General features: G+C 36.1%; 1 protein-coding gene across 11 annotated transcripts in view; it reads left to right on the forward strand.

The window, feature by feature from the left end:
• The window catches only part of MBNL1 (muscleblind like splicing regulator 1), a 166,356-nt gene that overhangs the window by 7,318 nt on the left and 139,010 nt on the right, over positions 1 to 20,028 (forward strand). The gene's annotated exons all lie outside the window — the stretch shown is intronic.

The following is a 20,028-nucleotide window of genomic DNA, read 5'->3' on the forward strand; positions in this document are numbered from 1 at the left end:
TATGCAAAAACAGATTTATAAGTACCACTTACTGTTTATTTAAAATGGTCTATAAAATAATTTAAAAATTGCACTGTTTATGCATCTAAATATAGTATGTTTACATAGGGCCAGAGAAAATGATATTAACAGTGCTTTTTCTCACCTTTTATTTATATGCCTGTTAGTATTATGTGAAAGCGACATTTAATATATATCTTCTTATGTTACTAGACATTTTCCCCTCCTGATCTGGATTTTGCCTTATACTATAAACATATAGTAAAAATCTGTTTTATTATGTTATTAAGACAATAGTTAGAAAATGTTGCTTTTAAGTAACTAGCTAAGATTAAATAGCATTATAACTAGAAATTCTTCTTTGCCCTCTCTGTTCCTCAGGCAAATTTTAACTGGAAAAATTTATTCAGATTATTTTCAGCAGTTCTTTGAATGTCATTGCTCGAACTTCTCAGGGCAAAACTGCATTGTCCGTTTTGTGGCATTCACACAAAGTATTTGGTCTTAAATACCCCGTCCAGAGGACTTAAGAGTTTTGATGGGCATAGCAAAAGTAAACAACAGGGAATACAAGCAAGTCTTTGATCCAGGTGTAGAGTCTCTCAGAGGTATTGTTTTACCTTTCCAAACAATAATTTGAAACGTCCAGAACAATAATAGAGACCGTTGGTAAAATATATACAAATAGAATTGTGCATAATGCTCTCAGGGGGACCACATTCACTGAAAATTGCATGTGAGAAATTACTTTTTCAGAGAAATATTGTTTGGAGGGTTGGATTTTTAAAGTAACTATTGTTTGGGGAGCAATTAATATAGGAAGAAGTTGTGTCTGTTTTCTCAGTAATGGTTCGTAAACTTTAGGTGCTGAGATCTTTTCACTTACTAAGTTCTTTTACTATGTTAACAATAAGGTGATGTAGGCAAGTCACTTCATCCTCTGTGTTCAGCTGAATACTGCATTAACAAACATATTTTGAGCACCTGTTAGAGTTAAGTGGTTGTGGTAGGGCAGGAGAAGAGGATCCAAAGGAGAATTACATAGTTTATATTTTTCTTTGACACATATAGCTTATAATTGAGGAAGGGAGATGTGAAGTTGACATGTAACTGGCATGTAGTTGGGGACGTAAAATGGTGCAAACAGTGCAATTGAGTATTGCTGCTATACAATTGAGTACCAACTGGGAAATTCAAAGAAGAAAGGAACTTTAAAGAAGAAGGTCTTTGTGGAACTGAATGGCCAGGGCCTGCTGTGGGGAGGAGGTGACACCTGACATAGGCCTGAAGATTAGACACCCTTCACATTATGGAGAGAAACAGTATAAGCAGATGGAAATAATAAGGTGAGGTTCCATACTTATTTGAGCATCTTCTCTCCATGAGACATTGCCAGCTTCTATTCTTTTGGGAAACACAGCCTCCCAATGCTAAAAAATTAGGGAACCAGACGTTTGTGGCAGGAACCATCACTCTCTTGATAGAGGTGAGGAAACAGACTCAGAGAAGTTAACGTACTTGCCCAAGTTCACACAGATGGTGAGCAGCCAAACTGAGTTGCAGCCAGGCCATTTCTCACTTAAAAACAGCATTCTTTTTTTCCTTTTTATGAATCTGCTAGGGATGAATGTGGAATAGTTATGATACAGTACTTTTAAAGCTTCAACCATACAACAACTGACATGCCCAGTAGGTATAAATTTAATTTCGTAGGCTGGTGAATAAAACTTTGTCTTTTTGCTCTGACATTGGATTACAAATGGCATATAGTTTGACAAATGCTTATAATAATTTCTTTGGTTAATAAAAAAACAAAAGAAAACAAACCAGGCCTCCTGTCCTCAGCAGATATGATAAGGACTTGCAGTAGTGTGACGTTGCATTTGGCCATTTGGGATCCTTTTCAGAGGAAGCTTTGCAAAGTTCCAGAAGATAATGTACTTTCACACCAATAATATAATGCCTTAAAAATTTAACCAAGAAATGATATGGGTAACTCCAGAGCACATGTTGAACTCATTGGTCATCCTCACGTGGTCATTTGAGGCTTTTCTGTTGCATCATTTTCATATACTGGTCTGTGCTTTGTGCCACGATGTGGAAGGGCTTATGACTTAAAAAGACAGTCTATTCCTTGAAGACTTGTTTTGTTGGAGATATGTCATTTTGCTAACAAATTCCCCAGTTGATAGAGTTATTTAGGACACATATCAAGTAAAATTACATGTTGTTTAGAGAAGGACAATGGGAGAATCTTAGGCCATTCATTGCTTTTGGCTTCAAAGGAAAGCACCCTTATTTAGCAAATATTTACTGAGTGCCGCTCTCCCTGTGCCACCTATCATGCTCTGTCCTTCAGAGGATAAAGAGGTGACTAGGATGTGCCCTGTGCTCAAAGTAGCTTCCGGTATAGTGATCAAAATATTCACAAGTAATGTACCGGCAAAACAAAGTGGGCTCAGAGGAGCCAAGAATAGGCTGCTTGTGGGCAGAGTGTGGAATTTTCCTAAAACCATCCAGTAGACACATGCACTCTTTATATACTGTGTATATTAAGGAATAGAAAACACCAACTCATAATTTATTAAAATTCAATATTTAAGGCATTTATTTTTCTGCTTGAGTTTTTGATAAATAAGCATGATCCAAACATAGTATCATCCTAGACTAGACAGAAGAGATTGATTTATTTCTGCTGTTGATACTTTTTGGAGAAGGGTGGAGCATATTCATCTGGCGCTTCTTCATACTAATAACCTGATTAGGAGATTAAAACACTCAGCACTAGGAGCCTGCATCTTTTAGGCTAACAGAAAAGTCCTTAGCCTAAGTGAGAGGTGAGCTGGTGAGCTGTATTCAACTTTAATGACAAAGGGTTTTAGATATGCACAGGATGCTCTTTTTCCTCCAGCCTTTCTTTGTGTGCAGGAAATAAAGTAGGCTAGCTTCCAAACTTCCAAATGGTCAAAGTGCAACTGCACGCATTCTGGAAGACCCCATTCGGCTGTGAAGTGTTCATGCCTTGTGTCCAGGATTAATCTGCAGTCTAGGTTAGAAAACACAGAATTTTTATTTTACCATGACATCGCTTACCATTATTCATTTTTTACTCATAAACATTTATTTAAAGCCCACTGTATTAAAAACTTCATGATCGTACTTGGACTGAAATTTTCAAGAGAAATTAAGGTTAAAGTTCTGCTTTTCTGAAGTTTATGGCCTAAAAAAACAGGTTTATTCATGGTGAAATACTGAAAATAAAGCAAGAGTCACTAGAGACCAGACCATCAGCAATCACATAATTATAAAGATACCTATGTACTTGGTAGGAACTTTATACAGATATATACACATGTATATAGATATATTTAGATATATAGATATATAGATATATCTGTGTATAAATAGATATATCTATGTATATATCTGTCTATATATATCTCTATATGTTTACATATTATATATAGAGATATATAGAGACAGATATATGTATAGATATATATCTATGTATATATATCTATGTCTGTATATATCTATATAGTTGTTGCACAGCACTTTAGATTTATGCATTGCTGTCCCTGTCTAGTTCACAGGTGTGAAAATGGAGGCTTGGCAAGGTTAAGGTCAGGTAATTTGCTCAAAGGTCATGTAGCAAGGTATGGTGTGTGCTGAGTTGTCAGCCCAGCAGTTTTGCTGTCTATTTGCCTGTTTGTCACCATCAGCATGGTGTGAATTAAGTACACAAATACTCATAGCAATATAGATTTGAGGTCTAACCCAGGTTAGTTCTAGAAAGACTAACTGAAGGAGATAAGATGTGAAAGACAGGTTTGAAGCATCGTGGTCATAAAAAAGAGTAAAAAAGAGGATGGAGCAGGCTTTGAAGTTTCCCTGGCTTGGAAGGGAGGGCCATATCAAATGGCCTAATCTGCCTCTGTGGTTTGCGCACTTAATACCCTCTGCCCCAGCACTCTCCAAGATCAGCAAAATCTACTTTTAGACTCAAAATCATTACCACCTGTGAAGTTTCTGATGTCACTTGTGAATGACATAGCATTCTACCAGTTGTTCAGCTGGATGGCTTTACGTTGTACATTTGCAAATGCTCCTATAATTTATTCAACTAGTGTACGTTATTGAAGGCATTAGGATAATTCAATTCATTTCTGTCGTCATTGAAAAATAGAAATCTGTTGCCAACATGAAAATAACCAAACATGGCATGGGGAGTTGACATTCATTCGGCGATTTCTGATTACCTTTTCTCACTTTCCCCCCGAACCCTAGCAGAGTCATCTGAGCCTGCCTGTGCATGTCATGTGTGCATAAATGTGTCTTACATCCATTGTACGTGTATAGTCCATGAAGGATTATGAACTAGTACATAAGTTATAGCTAAAAATGAAACAGAATAAGTGTATGAAGCTAAGGGATTCATTCGCTAACTATTGTGAGTTCCTCAATTTGCCCTGAAATATTATACTTAATATCATTTTGTGGTTTTCTGAACTGATTACAAGTAGGACATGTGAAAATACAGTATATGATATGGCCGAGTGGCTCAGCTGGTTAGAGTATTGTCTCGTACACCAAAAGGTTACAGGTTCCATCCCCAGTCAGGGCACGTACCTAGGTTGTGGGTTTGATCCTCAGTCAGGCACATACGGAGGCAATCGATTGATGTTTCTCTCACATTGATGTTTCACTCTTTCTCCCCCTTCTGACCTCTCTAAAATCAGTAAATACATTTCCTTGGATGAAGATTAAAAAAACAAATGGAAAATACAGTATACCATAAATGATAAGTAGAAACAAACAGGACATTTTGATATACATGTATTTAAATATATTATTACTCTAATAGTTATTAAGGGTTGAGATCAAACAGTTGATAGATAGTATTATTAAGAACCTTCATCTATATCTTAATTAGTTGATTTTTATTGCTGTTTTCTTCCACTGCTATGAAACTCTAACCTATTCACACAGCAAAATTTTTGTTTGTTAATGACCTGACATTAATGGATTAAAAAAAAAAAAAAGAAAGGTTTCCATCTTATACCAAGAATTCTCTGCATATTTTTTATGAGAAATATTCTATGTGGATGTACTAATCTTTAGGGAAGAAAATTAACCACCTGTGTTTCAGTTCAATAGTTCTATGATAAATGAAGTATAATTAAGCCTGCAGGTTGTGCAGCATTCCCCTAAATATTAATTTGGGTTCTTTTGTATCCCAGGCACCATACTAGGCATTGAATATATAATAGTTAATGTAAACAGATGCAGTTATAAAAGTGCAATTATAAAATATAAACATCTCTCAAATTTCATATTGGCCACTGCAGAAATAATGCCATTATTATAGTTCTTGTTGCCACAAAATTTAAATAATCTTTTCAGTAATTAAAAAATATTATTTATAGATGTCAGTAAATATTTATTCTAAAGCATCTACCAATATTATGCTTACTGGGTACAAACAAAGTATCTTCATGAAAAGAAAAGTACCATTTTAGGCTTAGACTTACTGCTTTACAATTAAGCAACAGAAATAGTATCACAAAGGAATGCAGAAAGAGAAAACTCAAAGTTGATTGGCAGCACAATATTGTGAGTTTCAAAGGTCAGGCTAGTACCGGAGGTTCCAGTTTGGCCACTCAGTATCAAGCAGGAAGCTGTGACAGCCAGGGCTGGGCTGGTACAGCTGAAAATATCTGCAGCCTTGGAAGCCTGGTAAATTTCAGAAGGTCATTTTGGTGGTGTAGTCAGAACACTGATTCACAGGGAAGGTTAAGCTGGACAGCTGGCCAAGATGGGCTGCTAAACCCAACAATTACAGACTTTAACTGCTCTAACTTGGTACCCCAATTCTATGTGGCCATCTTTCACAGAAATTTATAGAGGAATGAACTTGACGTGATGGCTGAATTCTAACTTCTTTTCTCTTCTGGAACTCAGTGTTGCATCTATAACCTTACCTGATATCAGGGCAAATGTGCTTTAATTTTATTTACGTGGGATGTATGCTACATCCAAAAAGGATGTAAGTCAGTTTACAACAGTAAAGTGGACATAAAATAGGATTGTAAAAAAGAGACATAACAAATCAATTAGAAGGAAAAGAGATGAAACAAGTACTTGAGATGAAATTGAACACTCAATTTATCTCTCAGCTTTCTGGCAACCAAAGCAAAAGCTTTAGGAAGTAGAAACATCCCTAGTTTATTTAATAAGACTTCTTCATATCCGATATATAGTCTTACTCTTAACCCTTAGGATATTTAGTTAAATATCCTGACTCTGCCCTTGGGTGAAATCTTGAAATGGATGAACTCCAATTAATTAAGAAGTGAAGGCAGAATTTTTACTGATTTGAGTGTAGCTCCAAATTCCAGCTTTATCTCCTGCTATCCCATTACACATGGGTGCTCTAAAGAGATCGATGCCCGAGTGTTTGTTCATGTTCTCTGCTTTTCCATTTCCTACCTTTGCTCTCTGTATTCCTACGGTCTGGGTTGCCATTCCTCTTTGCCTGTAACTAAATGAAACTGACTTATCCTTCCATGCCTACCTTAGATGTCTTTTCTCTCATGAAACGACCCCTGACATGTTTAACTCACCAAGCTTTATTGTTATCTCTGCTGTGTACTTCTCCCTTTTTTATGCACTATTATTTGTGAGTTTGTTTTACATCCCTGATTAAGCCGTCAGTTCTTCAAAGATGAATCCATATTTTCCCCCATTGTCTAGGCTGCAAAAGAGAGTCATCAATAAATCATTAATAAAATCAATATATATTTTATTTATGTATTGTTTATTTCCAATGAATATGCTTATGCATTGTAACTTAATAAAGTTATTGACTGTGTTGGATGTACTTGGATTTAAGGAAAACATTTCTTTTTCTAGGATAGGAGGGAAGGAAAAGAGGAAAAACAATTAGAAGAACAACACCTTCGATTTTTCTTTTCAAAGGAGATCTTTTGGGGCAGTGGAAGTGGGATTGCAACTTTTCCTTTGTTGTTTTGACTTTGGGCATTCATATTAGGAAGAAGCTTAATATTTACTATTTCACTGTGTCATAAGGTAATTAGTATAAAAGAGAACAGGTTTGATACATGTAAAAGAAAAACATCTTCTATGCCATTTCAAACGCTCAGTGCTCTCTCCCTAATATACTTTTTTGTGATTTAAATAGCTGTTAAAAAATCCAGTTGTACATAGCTTAAAAGTGTTTTCAGACAGCTAGTCCATCTCCTTTACTGGTTTTCAAATACTGTTTTTAGTGCCTGATATAGGTTAACCTTGCTATACGTATACTTGCTTAATACATGCTGTTTTATACTTTTAGAGCAAAATTCCATTTTACTTATGTGGAAGGTTTCTGCTGATACAATTTGGACTGCTTTAATAAAATCTCTGAAGAAAATGTAGGCTCTTGTTCCAATGGCAGAAAAACAAAAAAAATTACGCTGAAAGATCTCTTCTCCAACAATTTACCTTTAAATTACTTACTAAGTTGAGCCCTGTGTTGTATTAATTACTAGATTAAACTGATTAACAATCTTAATGAAGAACAAACTGATAGACACAGTGTATAATTTTCACATCGCTAAGTATATGTTATTAGGGTCCAGTGCATACCCCACAGACAGCTGTGCAAGGACATCAGCATCCATCTCTCAGCTCCATAAAGGGACCATCTTATCTCCTTAGGAATCTGTGTGCAAGGGTTTCCCCTTCACTTACGTCTCAGAGCAAACCACGGCCATGCAGAGCCCGTGGGTTCACCATATCCCACTCTAATCTCTCTGGTGTTTGACTTCTATATGTTTATAGTCATTGTCAATTGCCACAAAATTTGGCATTAAATTGCCAGCATGTGTTGTGAATTAAATTTGAAATTTGAATCAGAAGACCTGATCTAAGGTCCTGATTCTTCCATTTAATTAACTCAGAGGACTTCGGGGAGCCAGTCACGTAACATGCAGGCCCAACTCTTATTTGTTCACGAGTGGGCAAGATGATAAAACCATCTCTTAGAGTTGTAATACAGTAACAAATGGCAAAATTCAGATGAAGGAAATTGTACACCAAAATATAAAATATTATTAGCTAGTGTTGAATAATAATAGGATATATGAGTTCCAGGGGAAAAATAAATTTTTCTACTTGGCTCCTGCAGTTTAAACTTTTTATTGAAGAACCAGAGGAACACCGTGCAGATTCCATACATAAATAGAAAAGAAATGTAGCGCATGCCACCTTCTCAAGTACATCCCTTCAAGGGTTATTATGTAATGAAGGAACACAGTTTGTAGTTTTATCTAAAATAAAGTGGTTCTAATTGTAAGAAAATTAGAGCATTATTTGTCTTTTTCTCCCTATTAAGTTTAACACAAAGATTTTACTTGAATTTAAATGAAGAGCTAGGTTTTAGTTATATATGAAGAACATGATTTGACTAATTGCTATTTTAAAGTTTTTCCTTATTCTTTTGATAATACATGTGCACACAAACATGCATACATACTACACACCTATACATGCATTAATGCTTATTTCATATTGTATCTATTTTGTTAACAATTGATTTTATCACACTGTAGTGATTGTGTAGGTGCTTAATTTTTTTCATCTTTTTGCAAAATAATTTTACTATGATAAATTATTATAAAAACAAAATAAGGAGACTAAATATCACTGTCTCTGAAGTATTTCATGTATGTGTATATATATAATGGTGCAGATGACATTTAAATGATAGGAATGTAATAGAAAGTTTTAAGACTACTTTGTGGTTGCTCTTTGAATTTATCTAGTCTATTCCTTCAGATATACTAGGAGGATTCTTTTTACAAACTAAGTGGATTTTGCTTGCTAACTTGGAATGAGCTGCTGAGCAGGACTAAAACGTAAGTGGTATGAGGCATGAGTATTATGATACAGTGAGTAGTATCTTAGAGTAATGTGGAGGAAGGGATGTTATATTCATTTTTAAATGAATATAACAGAACATTGCATAACATTTTGCAGGTATGTCAGTTTTCTATCTAGTTGATGGCGTAGAATCAAAAAACATGTTACCAAATCTCAAGCCACTTTTTCAGGATGGAAATTAGGTTTTTAAGAAATTATTAGGTCGAAATGCAATAAATAATTGCTGGTGGGAGTATTTTTAGCTTTAGTTGATTATGATTGCCAACATTTAATGCAATGAAGAATAACCTAGGGAGTCTGGTTAAAATGTAGATTCCTGATCTTTATCCTCAGTAGGTCTAGGGTAGTTCCCAGGAATATGTATTTTTAAGTCAGTCCCAGGTGACATTCAGATAGTCTAAGATTCCTTCTGGAGCACAATATCCCAGAACAGTAGCGTTGCTGTTGATAAACTGTTGGCAGTTATTTGAGTTTTTTAGCCAGCAATCAATGCATTGTGATTTACCTTGGAAAACCGGTCATTGCTTCCTTAAGTGCATATGATGCTGATGAAAACACAGAACTTTAATTACCGTCTCATTAGTCTGGCTCTTTGGATTTCCTTATGCATTACAGCTTTCTCAGAGTGCATGGAACTGAATGGACAATTAAAATAATTAAGAAGAGGGTCTTCTTTTTTGATTTAGCCAGGGAGCTAAACTATAAGCTGCCATGTTAGTTTGTTCATTGTGTGTTCAGTACGTTTGCTCTTTTGGAAAGTACAAAATCCTAAGAATAAATTCTTTGATCTCATCTCCCAAGAAGTGTGATTTTATTTATACTCTGACAACATGCTAAAATCACATTGACAGATAATAAAAGCTTTAGAAATGTGCACATTTTGCCAACCCAGCGTCTTAAGTCTTCAAAATGCAGTTTCAGGTATTTCTTTATTCTGTAAACTGTTTTAATAATTGAGAAAGAACTGATCGAGGAGGGCAAAGTGAGGGGAGAATGGGGCTTATGTCCATTGGCAAAAATCACACCAGAGTGTATACCAGCCTTGGTTATTTTAATCGGAAGGACATGCTGCTTCAGGAGAACACACCACTTCAGGGTCAGAATGCTTCAGGAGGAGCCTCTGCCCCAGGGGTGATTACCACGCGGGAGACTGTGTTCGGGCCTACATGCGTTCCCGGTTTTATTGTGCTTTAGCTAGTTTGATAGCGCCTTGCATTATTTATAGCAGTTGTCAGAAACCATTTCCTTTAGTCAATTAGTGTCTAAAAAAGGAGGGAGTGGAGCAGGATATTTTCTGACATGAGTAGAAATAATGTGTAAAAAAAGCATTCCTTTAATCATATGATATTGTGCCATAAGAGATTTTCCAAATATAACATGACCTGCAGACTATTAACTACATTTTGTTTTTATTAATAAGAATTGTAAGTTACATATTGTTTGTTTTGATATTCTGTCATCCCAAACATTTATTCAAACTCTCAGCCCCTGTTCTTTGGCAGATAATTACAAAATATAAATATTGTAATTGTTTTAGCAATGAAATGATTTATATTGAAATAACCGGAGTTGAAGAACTGATTTTTACAAATGTTTCCATTGATTAGCTGCCATGTAAGAGCTAAGAGTTCAAAATATTTTGCAAAATACAATGACAGGCTTTAGTTCTATTTATAGGAAAAAGACACATCTTTTACCTATTCCCACAATAGAAATTTAGAATCTAGATTTAGTGTAGTGTCTTCTTAAGGTCTAACATAGATTTAACAAGTATCAAAAACCATGTTGTTATTGGTGACATACATTTTCATAAACATTATTTTGGAGAAAAGTTTGTTCTAGTTCAAAGTTAATGTATGCATATACTGTATGTTCTAAGAATTTTATGTCATTAAAACCACTCAAATTTAAGCATAGTTTGGTACATACAATTACATGTTGCTTAAAATAATGAAAATTGACATTAACTTAGGTGACTACAAGTAAAGAAATGGACATATAGTAGAATAATACATAGTCGTTAAAAAAGTATGTTGATCTATTCCTGTTCACAAAGAACTGTCATTAAGCAAGCACTGACCTGCTGTAGAAAGCAAGCCTCAGAATGTTATGCTTAGTATGTTTCCGTTACTTCAGTAAAATGATAAACTGTGCATGTATGTAAGTATGTAAATGAATAGAGAAAGGACTAAACACATCATACTAATAATAGTTGTTACCCTTGAGATAGGAGGGGTCTGGTATGGCAGTAGGGGCAAGGAAAATTTACTTGGACTTCAATAAAACCCTTCTGTATGGTTTAAATTCATAGCAGTGAAAACACATTCATTTAGCCATGTCTAAAACTAAAAAAAAGAAAAAGAAAAATGAGGAAGGAAGGAAGGAAGGAAATGATATGTAGCATTAATGTATGTGATTCATATAAATTATTTGCTAGAGATTTCTGTTCATCATTTGACCTTATAGTTTACTGTCTTTTCCATTTCTATTTCATAGTATCTCCATGTAGGAAATGGCCTTATAACTGATATCTATACTGAATACATTAAAAAAGCAGAAAAGCAAAGAATTAACAAATTGTTAATTCTTTGAGGTAATTCAGATTACTGTGGTCACTGGAGATGTGAAAGTCTAGATATGGAGGCAGGAAAAAAGGCTCAAAATTTAAATCAACAATGTTTGGTTCAAATTTTAATTTGTCCTTGAGCCTTTGCATTTGTAATGTGAGATCCTTTATTTTCACATTCTTAATCACAATGCATAGTAGGTTTTTATTTTATTTAATTTTGAACCTCTTGGCATTTTCATGTATGTTTGCAAAGGTACTGTGAACGGATGACTCAGAGATTCCAGTTTTGCATTGTTGTTTGATGCATATGTAAGGATATTCCAGTTCTTAAGTCTGTTAGATATTCAAGGAACTAGAGTTGTGACACCAAGTGTGGTACATGATTTATGTGTAGACATAGAGACAAATTATCTTTTTGTCCAGTGAATCTTATGTTTCAGACTGTAGAACCTCTCATCATGTTTTTTCTTTTTTATAAGTTAAACCTTATAAGAAATATTGAGGTAGGCACAAACAAAATATACCCCCTTGTTTTCAGCCTTTTAAAGAAATGTTGGAGCTGCCTCTTAAAATTTTATGCTTTCACAAAATACAATCTGAAGCTCTGGGTTATTATATATTATAGCAGTTGCAATAATATTAGCACAATTTGTTGTTTTTCAACATCTCAGACCTAGTTAAATATGTGAGTTTTGTAGAACTTTCCCAAAAGGATACTTATGCTACATTGAAGTGAAAATAACAGTTGTCAACATGTATCTTTGTTTGTAACATATCTTCCTCCTTTAAATCAGGGAAAAACCACGGGGTGTTGACACATTATTAGTCAGGGAAAACAATTTTTATTTGTACGTGAGAATATGTGAATTTGTGACTTTTTTTAAGAAAAAAGCTCAAGGTAAACTGAGAGTATAATATTTTATTGTTCCAGGGATAAATTCAGTTGACATCAATAGAGTGTTAAGAGTTTGAGATTTGTTAAAAAGGTAAACTTGAAGATGAAATATATAAATCAATGAAAATATCCATAGGATTGTAACATTAAACTGTGTCACACCTTTGTGGCTTCAGTATTTATAAACTGCAGTGGAAGCTATATTTGTGAAACTCTAGAGACTTTTACTGATGAAATGGAAGGAAGTATTTGTGCATTGCGTTGTGTCATGGGGAATGCACTGATTCATTTAATCAGGATGCGTTCAAGTAGTAATGCATGCCATATTCACAACTGGTTCCGTTTATTATATTCTGAAGAATAATTATTTCACATCTCTTTATTTAACTATAAACAGATTTTTACATACTTTTCTCATAATGATTAATAATTAAGCAATATATTTTGGGCACTCTTTAGTCAAAATAAGCCAGTAAAAATTCCTAGATTGAAGTTACTATGTTAGGTTTTAAATCCGACACCTGGAAATTCCAGATTTATCTCTTCAGATCAAGCTTTGAAGCTCAGATATAGTTGATAGTATTGAGGGCTGTTGCCACATTAAAGTTTTAGACACTTTGGCAAGTATGGCAGCTATGGTTGTCTGGTCCTAATAGAGAGATGCTTTATATTTTGGCCTGAATTTTAAAATTTCTTCACATGTTGACTTTATAATTTATCCCAATTAGTGGAGCGTATCCAAATGGAGAACAGGCATAGGCTAATTAGGGAGATTGGCCATTGTTGTGAGAATGGTTTCTGCCTTGGAAGGGAATTGGGAACAGTGGGGCAAAGACGCGCATGCGCGGCAAGTTTCAGCGCTGTGCAAGGCCGGTCGTTTCCTCATTCGTTAACTACACACTTATTTTTGACTTGTGAGTTACTGTTATTAGGGGAGCAGAGATTGAATTTGCTGCTCTTTCTCAAGCAGCGAAGATCGTATTTAAAAATGTGTTAGGCAGTGATATCACCGATCGCAGTAAGAAGCTAGGTGGTCTTGTTCAGAAGGTTGAAAAGTAAAACAAAGATTTTGGCCCTTAGTCACTGTGTCAAATAAAATGCAGCTCACTTAGGTTAACTTTAGAATCAAAGCCCATCGTTACGGAATTGCATTGGGAGTAACGATATCACAATGTATTGCATTCCGTTTACATTCACAGTTTGGTCATGGTAACTTCACATTGGTGGATTCGGTTGGGTCAGTGTATCAATGTTCCTGAAAATTACCAGGATGGTGAAATTTGGTTTTCCTACCATTTAGCTCTTGAGCACATGCCAGCATTATTAATTTTGTTGTATTCTGTATTCTGATTGTTAATTCATATGACTCGATTAGAAATGACTAAGGCTAACAAGATAACTTCTTTGTGTAGAAATAAATATAACACTGAAAAGGTTTTGTGTTTTCTTTAGAAGAATGATAAAGTAGCATTTGTAGTGTTATTTCATGAAACTTTCTTATAGAATAATAGGGAAATGTTAAAAGGCTGCCTGTTTGAATATCATCAAAAAATGCAAATTTTCTCTTCTTTTGCCAGATTTAAAGCTGATTCTGTCAGAAATTCACAGGTAGTTATTTAAATATTTAAAATGTACAAAGCTCTATGTAACTGCTTTCAGTTATTCTTTGGATTAAAAAAAAGTCGTCCATCAGCCTCACCATTAGGAGATATAAAAGTATGACTGTGTTAACTTCACTGCCTCATGCTCATTCCATTGAATGGGGTTCGATGCTGGTTTCATTCAGTTACAAAGGTGACATCACCAGTGCATTAAACTGTGTGTCTATACCCCATACATTGTAACTTGTAGAAAATACGAATAAGCTAGTATTCAGATACACTGAGAAAAAATTCAGTCATGCCACCAGTATTGGTTGCTGGCTTACTCTGGGCCAGGCACTGGTCGGGTGCTGACTGTTTCAGGAGAACTAGCCTGACAAGGGCATGGAGCTTCTATTTTTAAGCCAAAGGTAGATGATAGGCACAGAGGGAGATAGGTCACCATTTGACCCCCTTTACCCTCTTCATCCTCCCCTCAACTCTTCTTTCTCTGATAACCACCATACTGTTGTCTGTGTCTGTGGGTTAGTTTTGTTTATTTGTTGCTTTTTGTTTCATATCTCACATATAAGGGAAAATAATTGTTTTTATCCTTTTCCATCTAACTTATTTTACTTAGCGTGTTACTCTCAAGATTCATCCACTTTGTCACAAAAGGCAGTGCTTCATTTTTTAATGTATGAGTACTATTCCTTTGTGTGTGTCTGTGTGTGTATTGGGTTGATAAAAAACGTCATTTGTTTTTTTTCCCCCCATAAAATGACTCTAGTAATACTTCCTTGTCTTTAACTTCATTTGAAACAGTTTTGTTAGATTGTATTTTGACAGCTGTCACATCAGCATGTATTTAAAAAAACTTATCAAAATTGGTGAATTTTTGTGCAGCCATTTTAATATTGAAGATGGAAGAAAATAAGCAACATTTTCAGCATGTTATGCTTTATTATTTCAAGAAGGGTAAAAAGGCAACTGAAGCACAAAAAAAGATTTGTGCAGTATATGGAGAAGGTGCTGTGACTGATCAGTTTATCTTCTAATGACCTAAAGGCTTTTAAGTTGAAAAATTTTGCCTGAAAGAGGAATCAATTCAAAAATAACTTTTTAATCATTGTCTGAGTAGAGGCTTCATCTTTTATTTTGCCTTAACTATAAATACTTAAGGGGCAATAATCCTTTTCTAATTTGAGTACAGTTTGGTAAGTTGTTTTTTGGGATTCTGATATTTGGCAATAGCGCACCATCTAACCAGCACGCCTTCCTTTGTCATCCTCCGAGTAAGAGACTGCTTGATGATGAGGGAATGAAACCTATCAGAATTTTAAAGGCACACTCGACAGACCTTAGATCCCTTGAGTTGGTCAACACAACCTTTCCCTTGTTGGCAGCAGCTTGTCACCCCTAACACCTTGCAGTGTCAGAGCAGTCGGCACATCGGCAGCCGCCCTGCCCTGCCATTCCAGAGGGTGTGTGGTTGAAAGTTATCTTATTTTCTCAGCAGTGTTTCCAAAACCAGTCGTTTGCATATCTCCTTTGTGATTTTTGCCAATATATTTACTTAGTCTTATTCTGTAAATTCTTTTATTAAACTGTAGCCTCTTCCTAAGCTATAATATCTGTGTAATCACAGGCGTGATGGGTGTTATCATTGTGATGCATCTGTTAAAATTACAGTGTTTCGGTATCACTTAAAATTGCCCTGGTGCTACCAGTAGTGTGCTCACCCCTCGCTGAGAAACACTGACCTCAGCTTTCTCTTGGAGTGGAATGCTGCTGAAGATTGCATTAACCCGTTCAGACCACAGTTTTTCCCTATATAATAAATAACAGCTTTGCTCCTCTGTTTGGTAACTTAGTGAACAGAGAAATGGCTCTACAGCCTCCAGAAATGCTTAGTTGGTTGTGTCCTGAAATCTCTGGTAATATTTGGGACAAACCCAGGGCAAACAGGTGTGAGGCGATGTCTCATTGGGGGTTTGACTTGCATTTTCCTTATAGCTAGTGAAGTTGGTCATCTTTTCATGTATCTGTTGGCCATTTGCATTTTTTCCTGGGAGAAGGAGACACTTCTCTCTTCAGGTTCTCTGGTTGCATACTTTTGATAGTGTGCTGGGAAAGCTTCTAGGAAGATGCCGTGGCGGTGGGGCCTGGATGAAGGCCTACTGGGCAAAACTGTTCCATGAACTAACTTAGGAATTACTAATTTTCCAAATGAACTTACCATTTTATTATCTATTTACAATACTTACTTGCTAAATTTATTTCATAATTTATTAAATAAATTACTAAAGTGGTACATAGCTAATTATGAACTTTCTGACACCAGGGAAGAGGGTGAGAAGCTATAGCTTTGGGCAAAGAGCTCCTTCTTGTCTTCTCCAGATAAACACAGTGAAGTTGGCTATATCTCTTCTAGTTAGATTAAAATTGCCTTCGTTAAAGGGAAAAAAAAAGTTCTCAAATAATTACTCAGTTAACTTCCTCAATATATAACCTATTTCAAAAATCAAAAGCTATTTTAAAAAGTCCCTAAAATTCCCAGCTAACTACTCTGGGATGTCATAGGACCAACCTGCCTACAGTTTGGTTCAGAGGAAACAAAGTGATTTGTAAACATATATGACTAAGACATTTCACCTTGCTCATAGAAACCATCCAGTTCTCCAGAACAGAACTTTAGTCTCATTCCTTGTACATATTTACTTATCCTCTATTGAAGTATGTGTGTAGTCCTTAAATATATATTTATATGAATCCACCTATATCATATAAAGGCAGTTTTATACTAATGTATATCAATTACTATAAAACTAATTATTAGTTATTTCCCATGCTTTTTTTTACTTTATCCTTGAACCTTTTCTTAACTTCCTTTCCTTTCTTATTACATTTTTCCCTTTTTATTTTCCTCCTCATAACTTAAAGTGAAAAATATATGTGGTTTTTCATATTACTCAGAAATTGGTTTTTGGTTTTTGTGGTAGAACATGCTTGTTTGTAGAATATCTCATATAATGTGAGGAGCTGTATAGTTGGGTGTTCAGAATTTGATCAACAGGTAAGAGAGGACTTATTCTTTAAATTCTTAAGCAGGTTTTAAATAGATTCTCACTGCAAACCTTTTAAGTTTCCTAATTTTTTGTTGTTGTTGTTCAGTGAAGTTTATAACATGTTAAAATATAATAGGTTAGAAATTTACTTCAGATACTATTTACCTATTAGTAAATATCTTTGCAGTAGCAGTATTTCCTTGTATATTTATGTACAAATAACACGTTTATCTAGGGAAGATATGTTTTCAAGAATTCTCACAATCTGAACATTATTCATACACGTTTCAATGTTGTTCTGTAGAATAAAAAACCCATTACTGGTTGAAGTAATGTTTTGGGAATTCATTATTAATCCAAATCCTATAAAACCTTAATTTAACAATACACTCAGTTTTGAAGATTTTTAGTCTTCCTTGAAATTCTTTTATTCAAGCAAAGAGAAGGATAACCTAATATCAGCAGTCTGTTCAAATCAACGTGTAAAACGTAATCTAAATTTGTTACCCCCTAGTGCCTTGCGTCAGGGGCCGGGGGGTGTTGGTACTAGGTACAGCCAGCCTAACAAGGTGGCAAGGCTGGGTCCATCCTGAGTGCTCTGTATCCATGCCTGGCTGATTATAAATAATTTGATTATCTTCCTTGCCTATATATTTTACAATTAAGTAACATTTTCAACTTGCAAATATATCTATAATTCTTTCAATAATACTTTTGGAAGTCAATAGGATGTCTCTGCTATAGAATTTAAAAATAACCAGAACACCTATTTGCCATCATTTTCATAATTAAAATATATTTTGTCCTAGAGTGGACTAAGCCTGTAACATGTCAGAAAGGAAAAACAATCAACTCTAGAAATGGATTTTACAGTTGTATTTTGATATAACTGCCAACCCATGAAGATATTTATAATAGTACAGTTCTCCTTCCTTACTGTGTGTGGACCCCTTAGATCATGCTGACATATTTTCTCACGGTTGGGGATACATTCACACATAGTCATATACATGTTCATTACTCTCTGTTTGAATGAAATTCATTCATCAATCATTTAAAAACTCCACTATGTTCTAGGTACTGGGTAAAAAAAAGTGGTGATAAACCCTGTTGTCAGGGAGTTTATAATTTGAGGGACAAAGGAACCAAGAGATACGAAGTACTGAGAATATTCTGAGATGTAATAATGTTTACCATAGTTGGCCCAGCTTTATTGAGAAGGTAATGCTTGAATAGCAGCTTAAACAAGGAGAAGGGATTTGTCAAGTTGAAGGGGTGAGGAAATGTATGTCAAACCAAACAAAGGGTTAGCATGTGACAAGTCCCAGGAGCTGATGGCACATGCCCAGAGCCCTCCCAGCTCCTCACACCTCCTCACAGCTCCTCTTTTAAGAGAGAGATTCTCAACCGCTATGCTGCAAGAATGCTTAAAACATGCAATACCTGACTATTCAGTCAGGGACACTGACTGAAAAAACGACAAAAGCCAATACAGTAACCGTCTGGTGTGAATAAGTTAAAATTACACTTCTATTTTTTGGCAGATTGGGAAACTATATGTCTTTTTTTGGTGTGCTATAGAACTGTAGTGATCGGTTTGTGTGTGCCTTGAGATAAAGATGGCTGAGAATTGCTGCTCTAAGAGGGAGGGTGCTGGAGTACAGCCCTGGAAGAAACCAGAAGGATACACTGTGTTGGTTCAAGACAGAGGACGTAACCAGACTGATGGGAGCCAGAGGGGAGAGGGCCTGGGGGCTGGGTGGAACAGGTGAAGGGATTAAGAAGCACAAATTGGTAGTTACAGAATAGTCAGAGATGTAAAGTACAGCCTAGGGAATATATTGTAGTAACTATGAATGGTGTCGGGTAGGTACTGGAAATATCAGTGGGACCATTTTGTAAAGTATATGATTGTCTAACCACTGTGCTGTACACCTGAAACTAATAATACTGAATGTAGACTGTAATTGAAAAATAAAATTAAAAAAGAAGAGGGAGTTGTAAATAGTATTGGAGGACAAGTAATCTTTGGATTTGGCTTTCATGGGAGCAGTGACGGCTGTTGCTGAGCGGTCAAGTAATAGGTGTGGAGGCCACACCGAAACAGATTCCAAAGTGAACAGCAGAGGAAGACGCAGAAACACAGCATGTGTAGATGACACACGTCGGGTGTCCAACCTTTTGGCATCTCTGGGCTGCACTGGAAGAGGAGTTTTCTTGGGCCACACATTGACTACACAAACACTATTGAAAACAAACAAACAAAGAAAAAATCTCATAGTGTTTTAAGTAAATTTACGATTTTGTGTTGGGCCACATTCCTAGCCACCCTGGACTGCATGCGGCCCGTGGGCCGTGGGTTAGACACCCCTGCTCGACATTTGTCTGGGGTCGTGGGATTAAGAGCCTTTGGGACAGGAGGTCACATAGCCAGGTAGGGCGCCCATGCTCCTGCCAGGCCGCTGCCGCCATTTTGGAGGCACTTCATCCCTTTGAGGGCTACGAAGCACGGAGGGAAAGGCAGCGCATTCGTATAGAGAGGGAGGGCAAAGGGGAAGAAGTCTGGAGGAGTGAGTGAAGATGGGCACTTAACTGTGGGCAGGAGAAGGGAAGACTCCTGGGAGGCGGAGAAGATACAGAAAGTATAGGGATGGGTGGCAGGAAAGTGAGAGGATTCATGCCCAAGGGCCACTGTTTGGACTGTGAAATATTTGTGACCTATACGATCATGCCCTGTGGATAGTGAGAGGAGGAACATGGAGGAGGAGGGACCGGGGAGGGATGAGTTTTAGAAACGCTGCTGTGTGGACCGTGAGAGGGAGCTGTCCAGGCCAGAGCGATTCCTAGACAAAGGGAGGGCCCCAGGGCCCCAGGGTATAGTAATTTATAGAAGCAGTGGTGGGGCTGGGGGTGTGCGAGTGTGTGGCTGCATCGATGTGTTGTGTTTGTATACTTGTTTATACGGGTGTGTTC

Source organism: Pteronotus mesoamericanus, unplaced genomic scaffold (genome assembly GCF_021234165.1).
Source record: "Pteronotus mesoamericanus isolate MK-2021 breed Mesoamerican mustached bat unplaced genomic scaffold, CSHL_Meso_final contig_116, whole genome shotgun sequence".
Classification (NCBI taxonomy): domain Eukaryota; kingdom Metazoa; phylum Chordata; class Mammalia; order Chiroptera; family Mormoopidae; genus Pteronotus; species Pteronotus mesoamericanus.